The following is a 10,973-nucleotide window of genomic DNA, read 5'->3' on the forward strand; positions in this document are numbered from 1 at the left end:
ACCAAGTGTCAGGTTGGCTTATTGAAAATAATACTGTGGTCCCCCTTAGATCCACATTACTGCTAACAAAACCTGTGTGTGTATAGAAAGGTCATGCTCAAATTCTCTTTAAATACCAGACACCTCTACCAGCTCAATCAAACTACTCTCTGGACTGGGTATTAATGGTATTTACAAGGTCAGGACACTAGTCTTGAAGTCTTAAACAATATTGAGATATGGAAAGACCAACATAAGATGTTGCTTGTGGTGAATTTTGTGTTTGTTTTTTTGTTTGTTTGTTTGTTTGTTTGTTTGTTTTTTGTGTGTGTGTGTTTATGCTGTTTGATTTTTTCTTTTTTTTTTTTTTTTTTTACATCTTTAGAAAACCTCTAGAATACCATTAACTTTTTTGCTGAATGAGTTTTGCTTCTTTTCATTACTTACACAGCACTGTGCAGTAGCGATTGATACATAACCCACTTCAGAAGGCAGCATACCTGAATGCATATTACTTATTCAGTCAGCACTATGACTAGAATGAGAGCTTTTTCTGACAAAGGAATGCCAAATCTGGACTTCACTTTACAAAAAAAAAAAAAAAAAAAAAAAGTATACAGGGTAAAAATACGAGGACAATAATATTTCTTAATCACTCTCAAGTTGGAAACCATTTTGCTATCCTAGCCCTGCGAAATACTATTATTTTTGAGAAGTCTCTCATAGAATTTGTAATGGCAAGAACATTTTGAGTCTGAATAGCATGCCTAGCATGCCAGTGTGAGAGTCTGAAACCATGCAGTTTCTAGCATCTGGGGGTGAAGTCTCACTGTTAGCAAGCTGCTCTGGGTTGCACGAAGAGCTAGGCAGCAAGCTGAAGACACCTATGCAGCAGTGCAGAACAACAAAAAAAAAAAAAAAAAAAGATTTTTTTTGGTTTGAATTATACTTTTCTAACCATGGTGCTTCATTTAAAATCTGTCTTTAACATGTACACACACAAACAGACATAAGTTCTTTCATGAAATCACAGCTGATCTTTTTGACATCAAATCCACATCTCCAACAAAAACAAGCAGAGGTTGGTTCTGTGGTCCCCACAGCAGTGAGGAGTATGTGCATGTAGGGGCACATAATGCCTTTTGGAAAATGTATTTCAAAACGCACGCTTGATTTTGTGTTTGGTATGTGCTTGTATCTAATTTTTTGTGAACGTCTTTGTGGCTGCAGTGAGGAGCCTGGCAGAGCAGGGTGGTGGCTTTCCACAGCTGAGTTGCAGGTGGGCGTGCATGCCAGTCCAGCTCAGGGAGCTGCTGGAGTACGGTGCCCTTCGTTTGCTGCTAGGGCTTTCTGGTGGGAAAAGCCCCACATCCATCACTGGCAGTGTTTGAGAGCACCATGCTTAGCTCTGGAAAAATGCATGGTGGGAGGACGGGACCACTAGTCCCATGGCTCCCAGGATGATGGGGCTGTTGTGTTTCCCTTTGGTCTGTTGCACATCTCCTGTAAGGGGCCGTTCTCAGGACGTTTTGCTGAGACCTGTAAACTCGTGTCGCTCATGACTGCAAGTAGTTCGGAGATTATGGTCTCCAAAGTGAGAGCTTGAGTGCTTTGCTCTGCTAAACTTTTCTCGTGTGTATAATTGCTTGTGGCGGAAGGAGAGGGAGGAGGGGAAGGTGATGGTGAAAACTGAGGGCTTGATTGGCGTGAAGTGATTTTGGACTAGCGGGAAGCAGGCGCCTGTGCTCTCCAGCCCCGACATACTTGTAAGTCTGTGTGTGTTGAGAGGGGAAAGAAGCTGATATTGTTCCCTCTAAAATTAATTCCCAGTTAGCCAGTTACTCCTGGTTTTTAGCTCAGAGCACACTGTAATTGCATTTTTCATTTCAGTAATTATAGAGGATATTAAAGTGGATAGACAGTTGTAGCAATCCAACTCTTTAGACATATCCACTTGTCCAAGATCAAATGGCTACAGCATATTTAGGGTTACAGTCTCCTTCTTTTTCTTCTTGTTCTCTACTGCAGTGGATTTTTTTTCAGCGTTACCATGGCAACGTTATATCTGGCTGCCAGCTCTGTCGTAAGTTATTGAACTGAGACTGGCTTTTGGTTTAGCAGATAATTAGGTTCTGTCTCACAGGTTCATTTTCCTGTGACTGGGACGTGAATATGACCTACAGCTGGCCTCAATTTCAGTGTCACAGACAAAACTTTAACCCTTCCTAGTCTTGTCACTACTGTACCGGCTGCCGTCGGCGGGTATCGTACACGTTTTCCCCGCAGTGCTCAGCACAGCACACCCTGGTGAGTCCTCGGGGCTCACTGCCCAGGTTATGCTAATCCTGGGCAAGGCAGAGAGAGACGAACAACGTGTGTGAATGGAGAAGAGGGTGGGTAGCACCAGATGAGTATGGGTTGTCTGGTATGTAGATTTGCCAGCAAGGTAAGTTCACCACTTGATTAGCAACCCTTTAAATAACAGACATGCAGAGGGCGGTGCCGGCATTCTTTGCCTGACCAAGGAATGTGAAATACTTACAAGGGATCTGTTTTAGTACACAGCACCCATCCTCGGCAAGAGGGCAAAGCTCTGAGGAGCATCCTTGCCACTTCTGTATTAACCTCAGTGCTTTTCCTTTTCTCCTCCTGTGAGAAAAGAGGACCCATCTGCCCTGAGCATCCCATCCCCGGGGCGGGTGGGAGCACAGCACCTCACCAGGCACAGCCTTTAGCTTGCACAGTGGGATCCGAGGAGGGGGAAGATCCACCATTTTCCTTAGCACCTCGCTTCTCAGGCCTGCTGTTTTCCCATGTTTGTATCCAGAGTAACGTGATTTTAGGTTTAGGGCATATACCCCTCATCTCTCTGTGAAAAAAACTGCACAGAAAGGTAACAATCAAAGGAAAATTCCATGAGATTTCTCTACCAGATATGTCCTTAATGTGTCCATGGGATAAGGCAAAGTTTTTCCTACCCTGAAAAGAGCAAGGAAGGTTTCTCTCCCAAAGCCGGCAGATCCCAGAGGGTTTTTCGGAGAATCATGAGACCATTGGTGTAGGAGTCATGCAGCTATTTCTCTAGGGCTATGGCTTCGCTCTGGCTATCTGGCAGCACACACCACAGTGCTGCTGAGACTTGCCCCATCTGTGTTTCCTATTGACACTTTTCTTTCTGGGGAGTCTCACAATAAAAAAAGGCTAGCTGCAGAAATTGATGGACTTCCACTGCTATTCATCACAGGGCTGTCTCGTTGGGGCTGTTCTCTGTGCGTGCTACAGACACGTGGATGGAGATCCTGGCAGAGTGGACACTTCTACTCAGCTTCCCTTCCCCCTCCCCACCAAATTATTTCTGGCAATGCCTCTTGATCGGGAGGTCAGAGTATTCAGACAGGGGCATCCTTTGTGCCTCTGTGGGATGTATCCTCCTGAGCTAATCTCCCAGTCCGTATTTGTTGATAAAAAATAGTGCGTTTAAAACCTCCCTATTATACAGGACAAAGCAAATGGCATTTCCTATACCAGAGACAGTGACTCATTGCTGAAGATAACACTGAAAGTTGCAGATTTAGCACATGTGTATAACTGAAATGATCAAAAAAGACCCTCAAGGTATTTCTTGATTAGCATATTTAGTGTGGATTAGGACTCCTCACAAAGATAGCGTAGAAGTTTTGCTGAAGGGTTAAACTAGGAGTGGGAGTAGGCTGGAGGGATAGGTCCCCCTTGAATTACAGAAGAGAGATGTGAAACTCTGCGTGCAGGTTGGCTGATAAATTATCCAACTGCCGGCTGTTAATGAGCATTGCCATGGCTGGGACCCCTGGGCTCGGAGACAGCAAGCTGGCGGGTATGGCACCAGCAGCACATCACAAAACAGGGTCTATTACTGCTCAAAAAGAGGGAAACTTGCCACCAAGCCACTGTAAGGGAACATTTTCCACTATAAATCATAGATAATCATAGATATATAATTTTGTTATATATATAATCATATATAACTAAACCAGAATTTATTTCTTTGTGTGAGCAATTTTTATGATTTTTTAGGCTTTTTTTTAAAATTTATTTTTATTTTTTTTTTCCCCAGCTTTTATACTAATAAACAGACTAAGTAGTTTCAGTTTTTGTTTAGAGTCAGTTTCAGTGTCTGGCCCTCATATCCAGGCATAGTCCTGTAATGTTTCATCTGTGATCACAGTTTAAAGCCAAATAAAACACTGTTTTCATTGGAACCACTAGAGAAATCAAGCAAATATTGCCAGTGGGATTAAGTTTTATAAAATATAGATAAGAAATCTGAATGTTTGGCCTAAAGCAACCTGACATTGTCCTGACAACATTTGCAAATGAGGGCATGGAAACGAGCTCACGAGGAAAAAAATAGAGGAAAATTGCATTGTTGCCCTTTTTGTGATTTCCAGCTGGAACAGGCTTAGTTCTTAAACCAAGAAACTGTAGTGGAGGTAACTGAGCCCACTCCTTACCACGATGTAGATTCTTTGCCACAACTGGCTGCAAATCAGTTTCTTCCAGAGGATGCAGATCTTGGAAGTCCTCCTCAGTCCTTGAATCCTTCCATAGCTGATGGTCTCCAATGTGAAAGACAAAGCCTTGCAGGATCGGCCTACTCTCAGGTGCTGAGTCCAGTGACGTTGGTGGTTCTGTTTATTCCCAGAGCAATTGCTAAAAAGCAAACAACACAAGAAGTACAAGCTAGAAGGAGTCAATTACAGTATTTTTGCACTGTGGCAATCAGTAAATACCTTATAAGTTTATTTTGAATGTGAGACTTTCTTTACTGTTTAAAACTTTCTTTTTCTTTTTCTTTTTTTTTTTTTTAAATTTCACAGTGTGTCTACAAAACAAAAAATAAATAGAAAAACAACAAATAAAACAACCAACCACCCAAATTCTATTTTGTGTCATTCCTTCAAATGTTTGGTTTTAGTGATAAAATCTTTCAGCACAATGCGGCTAGAAATGGTGGAACTCTTTCCACCTTCTGAATTTATATACTGTAATGAATTACCGCTCTCTGACAGAACCTGACTCCGTATATTGCCTCTACAGTAGATGTTGGCTGCTAAACTTACATGTAATCATGTCTTAGTTATGTGCCTTGAGTGGGCTGTGAGAATACTTCTTAAAGTATTCATCCTTTTGATTTTCTATCATTTTTTATCTTTACTTTGAATAGCACTTTGAATAGTACTTCCAGAGGAGCAAAACTAAAAGTCGCTTAATTTTAATATTTCATTGTGAGAAAATTAAAAGTGCTTCAGATACTTGGATCAATATCTCATACCCGTAATAGACTAGCAGTAGTGCAAAAAATGCTGGGTTACCGTACACACACACGCGGTTGTTTTTATTTTTAAACTATCTTTTTTTCTGCTTAGTTTATCAGGAAAATGGAATAAAATATTATCACAGAATTAAAGAAAACTCTCCTAAAGCTAATGGTCAATCATGATGTAATTGATAAACTGATATGAATAAAGAAGAAAATATTGCTCGAGTATCTGGTAGGATTAAATCACAAACATATGCCAAGAATGAAAATTGGAAAGTGATCTTAGTATAAACTTTCTAGGAAAAGATTATGTAACTTTAAAAAAACAGCTATGATTCCAATGTTTTCAAAAGAAAAATGTTCATTTTTTCCAAAATCAAAATCTTGTTTCCATTCAATAGTTGATAATGCTGTGCCTAAAGGGGGCCTACAAGAAAACAGGAGTGGGACTCTTTGTCAAGGATTATAGTGATAGGACAAGGGGTAATGGCTTTCAACTAAAAGAGGGGAGATTTATATTAGATATGAGGAAGAAAGTCTTTACTGTGAGTGTGGTGAGGCACTGGACCAGGTTGCCCAGAGAAGCTGTGGATGCCCCACCCCTGGAGGTGTTCAAGGCCAGGTTAGATGGGGTTTTGAGCAAAGGTGGGAGGTGTCCCTGCTCATGGCTGGAGGGCTGGAATTGGACGGTCTTTAAGGTCCCTTCCAACCCAAAGCATTCTATGATTCTATTAATATACCATAGTAGAATCCATTTAGATGGCACATAAGCAAACCCAGCTGCAGCCCATCTATAAAACGATGGATAGCATTTTTAAAGTTTCATTTTTGAAGATTTTCTGAAACCTCTTTATATATATATATATACACACACATATATATAAAACCTGCTTAAATGAGATTTCGTTTCAGCTCTGCAGAATAAAATTGATTTTTCATTGTAAAAGAAACAAAATTGGAGCTAATTGCTCTAACATAACTAATAATAACATTTTAAGTATTTGTTCCTAACCTAAACAGAGCTTAAACCCAGAGAGGCACTGGTGCTCTGGTGGGGCACTCTCAAGCCCAGGAAGACAGTGGCCGCTCCCAGGGATGGACCCCCAGCAGATGAAGGGGAAACGGGTGCTTCCCATCAGCTATATCTTGCATACTGAGTTCAGGTCAGGTGAGGTAGAGGAACACTCAGCTTTGCAGTACCTTCTTAGACAGTACAAATGATTTTGCATTTCCTGAATGCTTTGGATTTGGACAAATGGTACCATGGAATTCTTCTGGGTCAGATACAGTGGCTTGAACACTGTTATCTTGGTTGCTGTAACAGAGCATTGACAGTCATGCATGGCTAGGGCAGCACTTCCCCTGAGCAAGGAGGTTCTTTTTAATCTTTAAAATGTACACTTTATTTTTAAAAGCGTGATGGTGGAGCTCACTTATTTATTAAATAGTGAATTACAGTCTGTATGGTTGCCACCTTAATCACTCATATCTAATCATTCTTACTGGCTCCATGGGTGTGACCTTTTCTAAAATAATTTCCATGCAGTAATAGCAATAACATACTTTAGGCAGTGCGTTTCTGGGAATCACTGCACTTCTCAGGTGACTGAAGTCACTCATTCTTCGTCCTCATAATTCACAACACATCTGAGGCATGAAATTATTCCCTTCCAATGTGATGCCTTCTCCCAATCTTATTGCTTAAATGATTTTTAAGGATTAGTGTGTTAAAAGCATTGTGAGAAATTCAGAAAAGAAAAAAAAAAAAAAAAAAGAGAGAGAGAGAGAGAGAGGATAATATTTTGCATTAAAGTTATCGACCTGATCCACATGTCACAGTGATTTTATTCCAGTCATGAGAGTCTTGATCTAATATGCACCCATGGTATGTGCTAGTAAAAATATGGAGAGCACAGTATGTTTCTCAACAGTGTACTATAAACAAAAATCATGTCATTTATAGTAGAAGCTACCAGAATTGATGAGTTTATGTATTTACAAAATGCATTTCTCTGTCCATTGGTGGGTATTACCAGCTGTCTCCTGTATGCAGGTACCATTCTTTGTTCCCAGGATTTTATGCATTTAGCAGTGATTTCTCTCTAAGTCATTTCAGCATATCTTGATTGATTTGTGGACAGAATACAAATTCTCATGAGACAAATGTATCGTTACCATTTTAAATTGTGTTTTGCTTTTTTTTTTTTTTTCCAGAAAATGTTGTTGTTTATTTTCCATTAACATTTGAGAACAAAAGGCTGGAGTTTTTAACATTTGTTGCAATGCTGACAAGCTACCATAGCCCCCTTGTTTGTTTTGTCTTGTTTTTCCAGATAAGCAGCTAATTGCAATATGAGGATACTGCATTTGTTTCATGTTCTCTACAAAACAATGTGTACACAGTCACAGAAGCATAGCTTCTGTGCATTTATTTTGATGCAAGCAAAGAATGTAAAAGGCCGGCATGCATTTTAGCTAGAGAAGTAACCCTTTTTTTGGAGTCTGATCCAAAGCTCTCTAAAGCTAATGTTTGGAAAAATATGCAGTTTAGTAAGTCATCTCTTAGTAAAGTCCTTATTTACAAAGCTCTGGTAAGCACTGCTCTCAAGTTTAAAGTTATATACATATGTGCACGCTCTGATGAGTCAAAATTTTAGCTGTTTCCATTTTTCCCTCAGTCACAAATTTCACAAATTGCAAGCAAATGCTAGCATTATTAATAATAATAATAATAATAATAAAAAAAAGAGCTCTTTGGTACCAAGTCTGTATCACCAACCCAACTGTTTCTCAGTTTGAAATCATGTATATATGTAATCAAATATTTATCAATAGTATCTTAGAGCATCAAATGCAGCAAAAATGATTTTATGTTCTCATATAATCCATCATTCATATACACATAGTAAAACCTATGCTATAGGTTTATAGATATACATAGGTTTATTATATATGTCCATATGTATATAGTGTCTGTTTAAAAAGTATTTTTCCTAAAAATATGTTATTCCTCTGTATTTATTCTCTTCACTCTCCTGCTGTACCCAGTCTCAAAACACTTTTATATTCCAGGTATAATGGCAAAAATAAGGTGAGAAAACATGATTGCTTTTCCATGCCACTAAGTAACTGCCTTCATTAAAATTAAGACGCATTTCTCTTTATAAGACATCTAAGACATGATCACTGAACTGCTTATGACATTTTTCTCCACAATAGAGGTGAAAATTATAATAATTAAATATGCCCAACATAGCAGACTGGTCTCTCTTTCTTTTCACAGGTGAGAGAGAGCAACCCAGAAAAGGCAAGCTAACACATGTTATACATGCAGTAACTCTGATACGTATGCTGCACTGTATGCAGATAGCATGATAATGATGACTTGTAGAATGAAGTCTTTAGTTAAGGACAAGAGACCTGGCAAAGTTCTCTTTGAAATTTGGGCTCCAAGTACTTGCTTGAGATTCTGACACTGAAAAGTTCATGATGGTTCGTTTGAGACAACTGCTGGTGTCAGTTCTATCTCCACTGAGCAATTACATTAGACTTTACCAATACTGAAGGGACTGGGAAATAAATAGCATACAAGGGAACACCTTCTCAAGAAGCAGAAAAGTGTGGTAAGGTTGGGCCAGGAAGAACCACTGTGGTATTTGCAATGTCATTATCTGATTAATTTTTGGACAAATAGGTAAGTCATATCCGTAGGAATCTGAGGTAGCCTGTTTGTGAATAGTGGACTCACTGAGTTTCAAGCAAGTTGTACTGTTATACCTTTTCAGAAATTGAGACTTCGTGTCTTCATCCTTTTTAACTCACTGGTTTTGGAAAGTAATGCCTCCTGCTTATGGTTCAGGAAGGGAACGGAGTTGTTACCAGAAAATATTCTCTGTCTGATGTGCTCAGTCTGAATTATGAGGACTAGATAGTAATAGTAAATTTCACAAGCTTCCTGGTTGCACTCTGCTGATCCTAATGGTTTGGATAGCCTGAAAAAGACTTTCATCTTCTAGTTCCAAGCTGAATGGAAATTCTGAATGCTATAGAGGTGAATTCTTTGCCTCTTACTACTCTGAATAGCTCTAGTATTGAACGTGCTGTGGGCTGCAGTGTTATGAAATGAATGCAATCACAGATAGCTGAGTGGTTAGTTTCTGTACTCACCTGGGAGGGGTTTGGGACAGATAGACGTGTTTCACATCTGTTGGTTTCTGGAATTTTGAGGCAGTGATCTTTGGCTTGTTCTTTGCCCATTCATATTGTACCTATTTAAACTCCAGATGTGAACAAGAAAAATTAATTCCTTCCTATCCCATCTTTTAATACTGTCAAACAAATATGAAGCTCAGCTCTCTGGAATATATTGCACAATTTTTATTTTGTTTAGTGATTATTAATATTTACATAACTGAATGTATACATATTTTTGTTTTGGGCTTTTCACAGTATATTACGTCTCCTGGGATGTGAATTTTCTGCATATCACTTTATAATGAATAACTGTTGTTATTTACATTTTCTTTCTGGACATTTTTGTATAATATGCTATCCCTTTTATTATTCATAACTAGAAAATATCAGCATAATTTTATTTGGAACAGCTGATATTTTGATAGAAAGAAAAAAAAGCTTAGATTTTTTAAATTATTCCTGGTTTGTTTTTCTTTTCCTTGTAATACCAGATATCACCTTTGATTAATAACAATCATATATAGGCTTTGCTCCTCTTATCTGGGTGTCAGCAGTAATTGGAATCTATATCCATATCCTACCTTGCAATCATGCTGCAAAAGGCCAATAAATTCCCGCTGAGTGTGTTACTTGTTAAATTTAGTGCATTACATTCAGTGTAATGAATAAAAGCAGTGGGCCGTTACTGTCTGGTTGGCAGAGGAGGAGTAGGAAAAGCCAGACTCCCCTGAGGCCCCGAGCAGGCTTAAAGCTGTGACAGGCAGAATCAAGGGACTCCCTAAGCATCACAGTTCAGTTTGTCTCCCTTAATTTCCTCTTCTACCAAGATTTTAGGGGAAATGGAGGGAGGTGAAGTAATCTTCTGCAGGAATACAAAATACACTCTGCTTGTATACCAGTACTCCCTAGTGCAATTTCTCTTCTAGGCAAGTGTGTTTAAAAGTAACGTATCTGTGTTAAGCATTCAGCTGATGACAGGTTTGACTTTGTTTTACATGTATATGTATCTTATATAGATGTATATATAGTTTAATGTAGTTAAATCAGATCTAATTTTCAACCTGCAGCTGCTAGGGGTGTCAGAGCTGTTCACAAGCCCAGGCTGATGCTGACTGTACTTCACCTGCTGCAAGTCTCCCTGCGAGGCCCCAGGTTGCTGAATCCCATTCTAGGTTTGCTGTGGGCCCTCAGCAGTGCTTGCACCTGCTGTGGCTTCATTCACTCAGCCTGGCTCCGCAGCTGGCCTGTACACTGGAACGAGCTGCCCAGGGCAATGGTGGAGTCCCCATCCCTAGGGGCATTTAGGAGACGTGTGGACGTGGTACTGAGGGACATGGTGTAGTGATGGGACTAGGAGGGTCAGGCTGATGGTTGGACTAGATGATCTTGAAGGTCTTTGCCAACCTAGGTGTTTCTGTGTATTTACTAAATATATATATATAAACTATACACATAAAAGTAGGATTATAACCAATGCATATTAACCCTCTGCTGGATTGCT

The sequence above is a fragment of the Cygnus olor genome, chromosome 1 (assembly GCF_009769625.2).
Source record: "Cygnus olor isolate bCygOlo1 chromosome 1, bCygOlo1.pri.v2, whole genome shotgun sequence".
NCBI classification, from domain to species: Eukaryota; Metazoa; Chordata; class Aves; order Anseriformes; family Anatidae; genus Cygnus; species Cygnus olor.